At 45.2% G+C, this 14,672-nt stretch overlaps 1 protein-coding gene across 1 annotated transcript in view; it reads left to right on the top strand.

Annotated features, from left to right (window-relative positions):
* Positions 1 to 540: 540 nt before the first annotated feature.
* The window catches only part of LOC141116421 (butyrophilin subfamily 2 member A2-like), a 121,828-nt gene continuing 107,696 nt past the window's right edge, over positions 541 to 14,672 (top strand). The window contains exon 1 of the mRNA XM_073608683.1: positions 541 to 607. The gene's annotated coding sequence lies outside the window, so the exon portion shown is untranslated. The remainder of the gene's footprint in view (positions 608 to 14,672) is intronic.

Here is a 14,672-nt window from a genome sequence, read left to right as displayed (position 1 = left end):
ACAGCGCTGAAAGCTGAAAACTGGTCTGGGCAGAAAGGTGTATAAGTGCCCTGTATTGAAGTGGTTAAGGTTAGCTATGTGTAGTAAAGGATATGCAATAGAACAGTTGTATTACAGGATAGACTTGATTACAGGAAGCTCCTGTACAGAGGTAAAGTTTCACACCAACTTACTGCCCAGATGTGGAAATACAAAAAGGGCACCAAGATTCAAGGAAGAATACAGATGATTCTTGTATTTAGACAATATTTACGTATTCCAGAGTTCAACTTTAAAATATCACTCCATATATATGTACTGTATATACCCAGTAAGGGTCGTTTTTGCGAACAAGGAGTAGTTTTGTGTGTGAATAATTTACTCAAGTTTCATAATTCTGAAGTGACAAACTGAAGGATTAGCTAGCAATGTAAAGAAAATAATATAGACTGAAATTTAGCTTTTTAAAATGGGAACCGAGTGTAACCTGGACTGATTCCAAGAATTGTAGTCATAGAAGTTGTTTGCTCTAGTAACCAGTTGCTCAGGAAGGAGTGAATTCATTGTCATGCTGTATTCTTAGAAGCTCTCGTTGCAGCTGTAGCAGAAGATTCCTCCTTGTGTTTCGGTAAGATTATAGAGAATATTTACGTAGCAGTGTAGAACTTTTATTCACAGTACCATTATTCCCACCAAAAATCCTAACCCGAAATATATAGTATATTACATCTAATGTAATGTATCTTTTCTTAATGTGTACTGATAATATTGTTTTCTTTATCCAGTAATACTGATTTATGTTTTACTCTGTTAATGCCTTTCAAGTTTACTACTTGAAGTGGAACCTCAAAACGCTTCCATAAATGTACATTTCAGTTTTTTTTTCTGTAATCGATAGCGATATAGTTAGATCTATATATATAGATCTATCTATATATAATCTGAGTGATATTTGGGGGGTTGTTAGCTCAGAGGTAGGAGCATTTTAGTGAGCTTATGGCAGTCCAAACTTTGTTTTAGTGCCGAATCACACCAAATTCCTGTGCGTTTCAGTGTGATGTGATTTTTAGCCCATTCATTTGAATTTGCTGAAATCGCACCAAAATTAGTGCAGGCATTACTTTTAAAAATGTACTGCAACTGGATTGCATGGTGCTGCGGTACCATGCGATCCGGTTCAGGCAAATGCACTGTGTTTGCAATCTGCATTTGGTGCGTCATTGGGAACCTATTGACAGTAGATCACACACCCAGTGCGTTTAGTACAAGGTCTGGGAAACGCGCACAGAATACGGGTTTTCCACACTATGTTCTGATGTGAAAGAGCCCTAGGCTTGCTGGACCACTTTTATTAAATTAATTAAAAGCTCAACAGGAAAAAGGCTAGCCCACACAGGGAGTGTTCACCATCAAAACAGGCACAGTACCAAGCAGCAGGCTTTCTGTAACCCCCTCAAAAAAAATGGATCCTCTTCTCTTAAAACATGCATAATAGCACAGTGCTTGTGCTGTGTAGTTTGGCTCAATCACCTACAAAACCTGGCTGAACCTGGCTGATCCTGCCTGGTCCCCCCCCCCCCCCCCCCTGTAAACTGGCCTTACGACAGGGGATCTCCTAACACCCCAGGCTCTTCCAATCCTCCGAGACCTCTAGATTCCCTCAGTCCTCTGAACTTTCCTAACTCTCTTAGCCCTCTTGACAAGGAACCTCCTGTCTCCAGTATGGAGTACTGTCTCTTGAGTGGAGAACACCTAATGAGAGTCCTGAGCTATGCCCAAGCCTGTCATGTCATTGTAACAGGTAGGCACACCTGGCTTGCATGTCTTCTGCAAGACCTGGACATCTGGTCAGAAACTTCACCCTTCCCAAAATGTCAAAGTCTCCAGGACCAGAGACCTAGAGAAGCCAAAAGGCAGGCCCCAACATGTCATTTAGAGTTGGGTGCCTTAAACCTGGAAGAGGCAACCAGACAAAGATGGCAGCACAGGGCCTGGGTTATATGTCATCCGAACAGCAGATCACAACAGATCTATGCTGGATTCACTGTGCAGGTCAGGATGTATTTTGAAGATAACCCGGAAATACAGATAAAAGGGAAAACCCCGGGGGGGGGGGGGTTGAATAGATATGATTACAAATTATATTCTGTATTACTGTTTTTTTTTTTAATATGTCTTTGTAATTTAATTTTATTTTTTTAATTTAAGGCTACACAGGTCAGAGACCTAAAAACTTTTTTTTGGAGAGAATATTGTTTTTTATTCTACTGATGGGGATTTTTGCTGCTTGATGAGAGAATTGCCTCATGAAATTAAAGAGGAACGATGAAGTGAAAAAGTCAGCAGCTAAAAATATTTTTGCAGCTGACTTTTAAGAAACAGATACTTGCCAGTCCATGGAGTGCAGCAGTGGTTCCAAACCTCAGTCCTCAACTACCCTGAACGGGCCATGTTTTGGGAACTTCCCTTAGATAAAATAGCTCTAATCAATACCATGTCATTGAGATTGATTTAAAGCAGCTGTGCAAAGTAAAGGAAAACATGAAAACAAGGTCCGTTGGGGGTGCTTGAGGACTGAGGTTGAGAGCCACTGGAGTACAGCACTGTCTTCCAGGCAGCCGATTCTTCTTAGGGCTTCAGGTCTCCAGCCCCACCATCTTGGATTCAGAAGCCAACTGTGACTTCCTGATGACTCATAGCTGGCTCCCCACTGCATATGTACAAGATTGACAGTACAGAAAGATGGCCCTGCAGCCTCCTGGAATGTGAGACCTTATCCCAGGAGGCTTTGGACAGGTTGAAGCGACATTATTCTTGCCTACGTGAGGATTGAGGAAGTAGGAGTTGGTACCTGTCAAAAAAAGGTTGTCGCTCCCTAAAAGAAAAAGAACAGCTGCAACTTAATTAGAGGCTGCGGGAGGAAGGGAATGAATGGTGCTTTTCAGGTGAAGATCAGCTTTAATACTACAGGGACATGCTTAAGGAGCAGTGTAGATGAAGTGTAAACTGCAATTTATACTTAGAAAAATTACTGCTCATCCCAGTCCAGTCTATGTGGTAAACATGCACACTACTGGATAGTGATATTTTCAGCCAGCACCCCATTCCTGAGTACCAGAGGGACTATATGCATTCCTCAAGTATTAGCATGCATGAAACTTATACTCATCTTCATACTGTATATTGCTGAAGACATTGCTGCTAAATCTTCCCTCTCCATGCAGCTTACATACTGCCCACCTTCAGTCCTCATGGCGTTGTTTGAACCAAAGTAATTGTCTTTGCAGAAATTGTCCCTACAGAAGTCCAGGAGAGTTCTGGGACCAGAGGCTTCAAGTTGGCATGTGAGCTGTAGGAAGAGAGAGACAGCATATTCAGTAAAGGAGAGTACAGAGTTAAGTAGTGTAAATTACTCTATTGCCCCCTACTCTTTCGAATTCTATACTCTGTAAAAGACTGTTAAAGTAAAAGTAAAGGCAAAACTAGTGAGGGAATCCCTGGTTGTCTTCAGGGTCACCAGAATTAGTGTCCCCATGAGACAACCCAAAATTTGAGATTTTCTTTCACTTTCACTTTTGGTGGTAAAGGTCACCAGGATGAATAGAGAGGGTGAATCTCCCTGACAGGTGTTCTAATCCTGCTACGTGCTATTAAAAAGTAAGTAAACGTTAAGGGATTACTCTCTTAGGTTGGCCATACATCAATAGAATTTCGCTTGAACATACAGAATATAATTTGTGAAAGCATTTGATCTTGCCTTCACTGAGTCAACTAATTTTGTTCAAAAATGCCATCCAGACATACTTCTTCAATGGAATCCCAAACATATTAAACAGGTGTTTTGTGCCTAGGTGCATTGTAATATGTACAATGTTTTCCGTGCAAAAACTATAGTCACAGTTAGATCTTTGTTCATTTGAGAACTATTGAACATTGCTCCTTCGAAGTTTCTCATCAATGCAATCAAAAATAATCATTGATTTGAGCCCTCTAGGCATTAGAAAATCAAATGATAGTTACAAAAATGACAACACAGTACAGAGGTAAGTATAACTTAAAGTTCGTGTGACGGTGATGACCAAATTAGAATCTGTCTCGTCCATACTGGCAGCACTGGACAGAAAGGAGAGACAGCAGCAAGGATTTAAAATCCCTGGAACGATGGAGCGGCTTGAGCCTTAGAATCTCATGAGGAAAGTACAGCAGGGACTGAAGGGGGGAGTGAGGAGGGGGTCCAGTGTTAGGTCACCTTTACAGATTTTTTGTAAAAGTTAATTAGCACTGTAAGCTGACCATACACTGATCAAAATTTGGCTGCTTCACCCTGGATTTTGAATAAATGTGTGTGGTCATCCCTGCTCAACAGTAGTCAATTGTTTGATCAATTATTGTTGAAGGAACATGCTGGAAATTTTTTCTTGATCAATGGCTGCAGTCAATCTGTGGATTCAGCTGTCAGAATACAATGTCCAGGCGTGGAAAATTCCTCTATCCACCTCGGGCTGACGGAAAAAAAATAATAGTGCATGGCCAGCTTTAAGTAGCCCATAGATGAGTCAGCGGGTTGAATGAAAAAACTAACCCAGTTCCCCCCATACATTCGAGGTGGGTGGCAGAATCCTCCCACTGTGTTATTGTATTCTGACAGTGGGGAGACTTCCCCGCCATCAAAATACACTGACCAACATTGCATGAATTGTCCTTTAATATGGGAAAAATGATTAAACTGTAACAAAAAGATGAGATGAGGGATAACTCTCTGCCTTTAGCTCCACTCTGTTGCAGAGATGAGACAGTGACAATGCATGCAAGCTGGAGATTGATTGAGTGTTTGTGTCTAAAAGTGGAATTTCCGAGGTAACTCCAACTACTCTTAAAACTGTCTCCTCCCTCCTCCTAACTCCAATGCTTACTAACCAATGCATAAGGTTGCAGAGGAGAGGAGAGAGCACTCCAACAATGGCGAGTGGAGTGGTGACATCACCCATAGGCTTCAATGGCCCATCGGTTGTCTCCCTTTGCAATTGTGCTGGCTGACAAAGGGGAGCCAGATCAGCAACTTTTTTTTTCATGAAAATTCACAGATTCAACCATGTCAGCTTTAACAAAAGTCACTAGACTTCCAGAGTCCAGCAAGGCCATAATAGGCTTATTATTAACGGTCATTTGGCACATGTGTTTTCCTTCATTTGGCACTGACTGAACCGTGCTGAAAATATGTAAATATACAGATCTTTCTAACACAGGTTAGTAAGCATAGGTGTTGAGAGGGGGTTGGGGACAGTTTTGGTGTAGTTAGGGTTATCCTGGAATTCCACTTCAATCCACATACACTATACTGTCAAAACTATTGGGACATCTGCCTTTACACGCACATGAACTTTAATGGCATCCCAGTCTTAGTCCGTAGGGTTCAATATTGAGTTGGCCCGCCCTTTGCAGCTATAACAGCTTCAACTCTTCCAGGAAGGCTGTCCACAAGGTTTAAGATTGTGCCTATGGGAATGTTTGACCATTTTTCCATTTGTGAGGTCAGGCACTGATGTTGGATGAGAAGGCCTGGCTCGCAGTCACCCCTCTAAATTATCCCAAAGGTGTTTTGGACCTTGCTTTGTGCACTGGTGTACAGTCATGTTGGAACAGGAAGGGACCATCCCCAAACTGTTCCCACAATGTTGGGAGCATGAAATTGTCCAGAATGTCTTGGTATGCTGACATCTTAAGTGTTCTCTTTACTGGAACTAAGAGGCCAGGCCCAACCCCTGAAAGACAACCCCACATAATCTCCCCTCCACCAAATGATTTGGACCCACAAATTCCACCTTAAGACATGACCGCTCCATCAATCTCCAGCTTGCATGCACTGTCACTCTCTCCTTGCCTTCTCAATGTTGAGCCCTACGGAGACTAAGACTGGGATGCCATTAAAGTTCATGTAAAGGCAGGTGTCCCAATACTTTTGACAATATAGTGTATATCACTATTGCAACCATTCAAATCCTCATGACTAGAAACACTCACAGCATTCTGGGCAAATACTAGCAGGAAGCATACTGTTTAACCATTCATTACATAATTTACCCTATATTGACTATGGTCAAAGGTTGCCATTGCCAAGCAAACACTTTAATTATATTGAATTCAAATATACTTTTGCAACATACTTTAAACTATGTTGTCTATGACAGCCGATATTACCTCCTTTGCCACTATCACACCCAGACACATAGGAAGCCAGTACGGAGGTATTTCCAGCAACACCACTGACAGTTATATTTAGAATGTATTTGTATATTGTGCATATGTTTAGTACCTACTGAACTAGTTATACTGATAGTCTTTAGTAATGATATATATACAAAAAGACTGCACAGTTCATGTTAAAAATACTGCAAAATATATTTAGGAAGCAGGATTCTGTCACATTTGTTGGAAGACAATGTGACATGTCATACGACTCATTTCCTGCTTCTGAAATGCTTTACTATCCCCTCCCTCTCTTGACTCATACCTACAGACTGTGCAGATGTCCACACATCCAACGTGTGTGCAATCCATCCTCTGCACACTTTATGCCTAGTGTTCTACCTCTGGGTCACCCACCAAAAAGGGAGATGGAGTCAGGGATCATTAGCAGACATACTGTATATATTTCTAGTATCTGTTCCTGAGTAAGAAAGAGAAAGCATCCGAAAAATTCGTTAAAGCCTAAATTTAGTTTTTTTGGTTTAAATCAGCACAAGAGACGGTACTTATAGTACACTAAATAAGAAGTGTCCCTTTTGTTGATTGCTCCTGTCTTAATTGAAATCTTCCATTCTCTGCCTACCCAGCAGTAACCTTCTGGTGCTGTTGGGGTAAATACAGCCGCTGGTCCTGTCCTGACCACTAATGAAGAGCTCTATCTGCCCCACCAATGAAAAGTGCTTTATGAATGGAGAAAATGTAACTTTCATTAATCTGGCATTGATGGAAGATATAGTACAGAGTGAATGGAGGAAGGGAGTGGAAAGGGCATAGTCAGCTGTAAGAGAACAGCCAAAAGCACAAGGGGCACTTATCATTAAATGTAAGTGCTGGCTTTAAAAAAAAGTAGATGTAGCACCCTGGTGTTTTGGTAGGGTTACTCCTAAATTTACCTGCCAGGTATAGCCACCTTGGCCCATTGTTAGGTATCAATTGATTTCACTCTAAGTCTGTAATTGCTGCACTTCTCTTTTTTGCCACTAGGTGGCCGGGCACTTGGTGGCATTAGATAAGACAAAGGTAATGCAAGGTCAGATTATGAGTATATGGGGTATCTCAGCCAATGGGCAGGGTTTTTTTTAAACCCGGATTTTGATCCCGGGCACATCTGGCAAAAACAAGAGAAGGAAAGTGCCCCTGAGTGCAGGTATTTAATGGAAACAATAAGCAAGTATTCACACTTACAGTGAAGTAAAATAAGTACAGCTCCAGAAAGGAATCATCCTAGATCAGTCCAGCGTCCATGGCAGGGAGCTGCGATGTGGCTCTGAGGAGATGGCCGCGGACCTCACGGAGAGACAGGCAGCTGGGCTGGATGGAAGCTCCGTAATGCCGACAAGGCGCTCAAGGGCGTGTGACGTCACCGGGATGGAGAGGATGGAGAGGAAGACACGACGCGTTTCAGAGCATGCGCGAGGCTTACAATGGACATGCGCGCTCCTTTATCAAGTGTCCTTTGTCTTCATACTTGATAAAGGAGCACGCATGCCCATTGTAAGCCTCGCGCATGCTCTGAAACGCGTGGTTGCTTCAGGTGCAGGGGAAAAAAGGATGGACGTGGTTGGCATTGTGGATGCCGCAAAATGCGAGGTTTACGTCTGCTTCGAAGGGCCGCTTGGGGCACATTTGAAGTCGGAAGTCCGGGAGAAAATCGTGAAAGGGGAGAATGTGGAGATTTTTTCACTTCTGCCCTTGGAGAAGTTTAACCTGGATAGGGTTAAGCCAGATGACAGTAAGAAGGAGGATGAAGAAAACGGCCGTATAGGTTGATACCGCGCACGTTTTCTAATTGGCTGCAAGCGTTCGCGATTCTGGCGAGTGTAATTGGCGAAAAGAACCCTGAACATTGTTCGGCGCTCTTTTGCTACTTGGACGCCATTGGGGAGGCCTACAGAGTGTATGGGGGTACTGCATGGCTCAGGTATGACGAGCAGTTCCGGCAACGGAGGGCGGTGCGCCCCACCCTTCGCTGGGACCATAAGGACATTAGCCTCTGGATGAGGCTTATGTCCTCGGCTCAGGCCCCGAACCAGTTTTTTCCAGGGGGGGCCGGCGGTTCTTCGTCACCCGGACAGCCGGCCGCAAAAGAGTGGGGCGTCTGTTGGCAATACAATGACGGGACGTGTAAGTTCGGGGGCGCCTGTCATTTTAAACACGAATGTTCAGGTTGCGGTGGATCTCACCCCGGATCCCGTTGTTTTAAAAAAGGGAAAAGTCGCCCCGGAGAAATGGGTAGCAAAAGGGAAGACACCAGTGAGGGTGGAAAAGATGCAGCCTTTCCTAAGTAGGTACCCGGACCGGGCGGCAGCTCGGCTTCTGCGGGAAGGGTTCCTGGAGGGTTTTAGAATCCCTAGTTCATTGACTGTTATTCCGCCGGTGGCAAAAAATTTACGCTCTGCACTGAGTCACCCCAGTGTGGTGGGGGAAAAATTGGGGAAGGAAGTGGCATTGGGCCGGATGGACGGGCCATTTCAGGAGCTGCCGCTGCCGAATTTGGTGGTCTCTCCACTTGGGGTGGTCCCCAAGAAGAAGCCGAATAAGTTTCGACTTATACACCATTTATCATTCCCCAAGGGCGGATCGGTCAATGATGCGATCGACCCTGATGCTTGCACGGTTTCGTACACGTCGTTCGATGCAGCGGTGGGTTGGGTACGCCGTTGTGGGAAGGGAGCGCTTATGGCAAAAGCAGACATCGAATCGGCTTTTCGCCTCCTCCCGGTGCACCCAGACAGCTGTTGGTTGTTGGGGTGTTGCTGGCAGGGTAGGTTTTATGTCGATTGTTGCTTGCCTATGGGCTGCTCGATTTCATGCGCATTGTTTGAAACTTTTAGCTCATTCGTTGAGTGGGTGGTTCGGGATGTTTCAGGTTTGAATTCTGTAATTCATTACCTGGACGATTTCCTATGCGTTGGCCCCCCAGCATCTAAGACGTGTGCTCTGCTGTTGGCCACGTTACAACACATGGCTGGTACGTTTGGTATCCCGTTGGCACGGGATAAAACAGAGGGCCCGACTACCGTGCTTAGTTTCTTGGGTATAGTCATTGACTCCGAGGCAATGGAATGTCGATTGCCTGAGGATAAGTTGGTGGCTTTGAGAAGGGAGATCCGGACGACAGTGGCGTTGCGTAAGATTCAGGTTAGAGGCCTGCAGTCATTGCTGGGCAAGCTTAATTTTGCGTGTCGCATAATTCCCATGGGCAGGGTGTTCTGCCGACGGTTGTCGGCAGCTACAGCAGGGATTAGGTCCCCTCATCATTTTATTAGGATGACCAGTGAACATCGGGCTGATCTGAAGGTGTGGGACAACTTTTTGTCCACATACAATGGTAAATCACTGTGGTTGGCGGGACCGTTGAGCAATTGCGATTTGCAGCTGTTCACGGACGCAGCTGGGTCGTCGGGTTACGGGGCGTTTTACCAGGGGCATTGGAGTGCTGAACCATGGCCTAGGGAATGGCAGGAAGCGGGATTCTGCAAAAACTTGGTGCTGCTGGAGCTGTTTCCGGTGGTACTGGCAGTGAAAGTTTGGGGTGAGTCGTTCAGGGATTTGAAGATCCGTTTGAACTGCGACAATTTGGGGGTAGTGCAGGTGATTAACCGCATTTCAGCCTCATCGCTACCGGTCGTTTGGCTGTTGCGGCACCTGGTGCTGCGCTGCCTACAGATGAATATCTTTTTGTATGCGGTACATCTTCCGGGGGTGGATAACACGTTGGCTGACGCCTTGTCTCGTTTCCAGTGGGACAAATTCTGGGACTTGGCTCCGTCGGCAGATCAGCAAGGGGTTCGGTGTCCCCGAGGGCTGTGGTCGATCGTTTTGGACCCCTCGCGCGATGGATAAAGGGCTCATGAGTGTATCCACTTGGGGGGCTTACGAAAAAGTGTGGTCCGAGTGGTGGGCGCTTGTCAGGCAAGTTGGTGTGGACCCTGGAGTTGGGGACGTGAGGTTGCTGGTGGTATATTTTGTCTCCAGGAAACTGGAGCAAGGGGTGTTGGTTTCGATGAAGGACCGCAAGCTCGCCGGTCTGGCATTTTTGTTCAAGTTGCAAGGGGGGACGGATTTTACCAAGGACTTTTTGGTAAGACAAGCAATGAAAGGTTATCGGCGGTCGCGTAAAAGTCAGGACACTAGGAGGCCATTGCCTTTTAACAACCTGCGGGTGGTATCTGATCAGTTGGGCACGGTATGTGCGTCGGATTACGAGGTGCTGTTGTTCCGGGCAGCTTTTTCGCTGGCCTTTTTTGGTGCCTTTCGGATAGGTGAACTGGTTAGCTCTTCTAGGAAGGTTTCGGGGGGCATGGGGGTACAGGATTTGAAGGTCATGGGGTTTAGCTTGGAGATATGGTTGAGACGGTCAAAAACAGATCAGGTTGGCAAAGGGGTTAAGGTGCAGCTATATCGGATGCCAGATTCTCCGGTATGCCCGGTGAGTGCGATGAGGGAATTCTTGGGGCGACGCCCGTTGAGGGAGGGGTCTTTGTTGATCCACAACGACGGTTCACCTTTAACAAAATTTCAGTTTGTGGCAGTTTTCAAGAAATGCTTGAAAGCAGGGGGTCTGGATGGTATGCAGTATGCTTCGCACTCCTTCCGCATTGGAGCGGCCAGAGAGGCGGCTCAATGTGGGTTGGACGAAGCGTCTGTTAAGCGCATTGGCCGCTGGGAGTCTAGGAGATTTCGTACATATGTGCGGCCACACTTAGTAGTCGAGTGAAGTGCGGCTCATTAATGGATTTTTGGAGAGGGATGGGGGTTTGTTTTGGTTAAGGGGATTGATCATGGTGTATGTTATTTGACTTTGGTTATCTGTGGTCTTCTCTTTTCTTTTAGGTGGAATCAAGAGGGGTCTCGTATGGATATTGGGCCACTCCTATGTGTTTTGGGGGGCAAAACGGGCAGATATGAGACCTAATGGGAGGCAGTTAGGGATTCCCAGGGAGGATGCTTGTATACGTTGGATAGGCAGGCCAGGGATGCAATGGGCTAGGGTGTTGCCGGAAGTACAGCATTTTGCGTGCCTGGACAGACCACCAGATGTGTTGGTGCTCCATGTTGGAGGCAACGACCTGGGTGGACGTCCCAGCCGGGAGCTCATAAAGGACGTTAAGATTGATTTCTTGCATTTGAGAACTTCCTTCCCTGAGATGTTGATTGTTTGGTCCGATATTGTGGCCAGGACGAGTTGGAGGTTGGCACGGTCGGTAGACCGCCTAAACAAAACCAGGATTAAGGTGAATAAAAGGGTGGGCCAATTTGTTATACGGAATGGAGGTTTGGTAGTTCGCCACTGGGAGTTGGAGAAGGATGTTGGGCTGTACCTGCGAAGGGACGGGGTTCACCTGTCAGAAGTCGGCATTGATCTCTGGTCCCTGGGTTTGAAGGAGAGGATTCAGAGGGCACTGCGTGTGTGGAGGGGCTCCCAAGGGTAAGGGGGTCACCCTTGTTAGCGTTGGCGGTGGTCTTTGATGATGGTAACTAACCCAGGAGATGGAAGTGTGGGGGGACTCAACAGTTATGGGCCCCTATTGGTGTGTACAGTTAACACTGATTAGCTGAAGATGGTAATGGTGACACTGCGGGTAACGAGTTGTCTTTGGGCTGATGTTATCACGGCCGTAGGCCTATTATGATAGAAGGCCCGCAGTGTAGATGTGGAACAGAAGTTACGTTGGGAAGTGCCGTCATTGACCACCAGGAGGAGAAACTGACAGTTGATTTTGTTACGTTAAAATGTTACAGATATATATATATATTTTATATAGATTTATATTGGTTAATAAAAGGCTGCTATGGCCAGTTTTACTCCAACATGGTGTGGTGTCGTCACTATAGTTAAGCATAAAGGGGGACTCAAAGTTGGGGTATGATAGATGGCGGCAGCCATTAAAGAGAAAAGGTGTGCATCTTATTTACACTGGTCAAGAGAGGCCTGGAGCAGGTGGAATGAAATGAAGCTAGCAGAAGGCCGGCATGACAGGGGGATAAGGGTACAGCAAGGGTTAAAATGAAAGTTGTTTTAGATTTATGGTGAGGGGATTGGGTACAGGTAATGTTGAAGGGGGAGGGGTTTAGGTTATTTAGGGGTCAGGAGGGGGTCCCGGGCAGCATTGCGGGGAGAGTTACAGAGAGGAAGAAGTTTCCCACCCACCCTCCCCGAATAAGTGGTTGTGTATCTTGGGTTAATGTTTTATTTACAGGTGGTATGATGGATTACGTCGTGGCAGCATATGAATGGCGGTGGTGGTGGTCTTTGATGATGGTAACTAACCCAGGAGATGGAAGTGTGGGGGGACTCAACGGTTATGGGCCCCTATTGGTGTGTACAGTTAACACTGATTAGCTGAAGATGGTAATGGTGACACTGCGGGTAACGAGTTGTCTTTGGGCTGATGTTATCACGGCCATAGGCCTATTATGATAGAAGGCCCGCAGTGTAGATGTGGAACAGAAGTTACGTTGGGAAGTGCCGTCATTGACCACCAGGAGGAGAAACTGACAGTTGATTTTGTTACGTTAAAATGTTACATATATATATATATATATATATATATATATATATATATATTTTATATAGATTTATATTGGTTAATAAAAGGCTGCTATGGCCAGTTTTACTCCAACATGGTGTGGTGTCGTCACTATAGTTAAGGATAAAGGGGGACTCAAAGTTGGGGTATGATAGATGGCGGCAGCCATTAAAGAGAAAAGGTGTGCATCTTATTTACACTGGTCAAGATTGAAAGAGCTCAAGGGATTCAGTGGCAGTGAGAGAGACTGGGGGCTCAGTGGGTTGAAGAACTACAAGAAATGATTGTAGTTGAAGTGATGGAACTGTTAAACCTTGTGTTAAAAACTGTTAAAGACTGTTGTCATAGGAGACAGCATTCCTACACATGCAGATGTGGTGTCTTGCTGGATGCCTTTCCCTGGATGGCTGTCCTCCTGTAGAAGTCTCTGAGTCTGCCAATTTACATTGCAACTGCTTAAGGGTGTCCTGGCCCTAACCCTCTCTCCCAAAGTACTATTTAAGAGATATAAAATCTCTTTGCATTCAAGAAGTGTCCGATGCCCATGAATCTAACTTGCATTACACCCACTATGCCTCACAACCCACTCTGTATAGAAGGATGTCAGCAGTTCTGGTTTCTAAAGGTTCTCATTAGAGGCCTGGGACCTTGCTACATATATTAAACTTATGCCCTGTACACACGGTCGGACATTGATCGGGCATTCCGACAACAAAATCCATGGATTTTGGCTCAAACTTTTCTTGCATACACATGGTCACACAAAGTTGTTGGAAAATCCGATCGTTCTGAACGCGGTGAAGTAAAACACGTACGTCGGGACTATAAACAGGGCAGTAGCCAATAGCTTTCGTCTCTTAATTAATTCTGAGCATGCGTGGCACTTGTGCATCGGATTTGTGTACACACGATCTGATTTTCCAACAACGGACTTTGTGTGTCAGAAATTCCTATGAAAAATGTGTGATGGAGCTTACACACAGTCGGCATGTCCGACAACAAGGTCCTATCACACATTTTCCATCGGAAAATCCTAGCGTGTGTACAGGGCATTAGGCTGTAATGGAATTTAAAAGGATGTTTCTTTTAGTTGAAAACCATAGAAGATATGTTGCCTGTTAAACCCTCACAAACATCCACCCTTTTTTGACTTGATAACAAATGGACAAAGCTTAGAGCAGTGTTTCTCAACTCTGGTCCTCAAGGTGCCCCAACAGGTCATGTTTTCAGGATTTCCATCAGATGAAACAGCTGTGGTAATTACTAAGACAGTGAAACTGATCAAATCACCTTTGCAAAATAATGGAAAGACTGAAAACATAACCTGTTGGGGCGCCTTGAGGACTGGCGTTGAGAAACACTGGCTTAGAGCACTGGGATTTAAAAAAAAAAGATGTAGCAACCCCTAGATAGACTGCTAGGATGATGATAGGTAAATGTAGTTCTTTTTGGCTCCTCCTGTAATCATTGGAGCAGCTATTGATTTCTTTGGGCTGTTCTGGATCTCACTGGTTGCAGGTTTGACTGTTTTCCCCTGTCTTCTAGAGGCTTCTAGAACATAGGGGCTGGGAGAGTCAAATGGGCAGCTTAAATATTTATTGTGTTTCAGCCAATCCCTGGGAAATGCATAGTAGGTGACTGGGGAGAATAAAAATGGTCTGGGGTCTGGAGTAGCCGGGTTCTTGTCCTACTGGAGAAGTTCCACAGCCTCAGGGGCTACTTAGCCCCTTGGAGGCAGTTCTGCTGGAATTTGTTGATGTTCATCCACGTCTCAGTAATAGCAGAACCATTGGAGCTAATTAAGCAATTTTACTCCAAAGATCTGTATAAAATAGAAGCGAGATGGCTGGACTATATGAAGGGAAGCAACTCAATAGATTTTCCATCCCTAATTTATCTAATATGAGAAAGGAG

Source organism: Aquarana catesbeiana, linkage group LG13, assembly GCF_042186555.1.
Source record: "Aquarana catesbeiana isolate 2022-GZ linkage group LG13, ASM4218655v1, whole genome shotgun sequence".
Lineage (NCBI taxonomy): Eukaryota > Metazoa > Chordata > Amphibia > Anura > Ranidae > Aquarana > Aquarana catesbeiana.
This window is presented reverse-complemented; position numbering and strand designations above follow the sequence as displayed.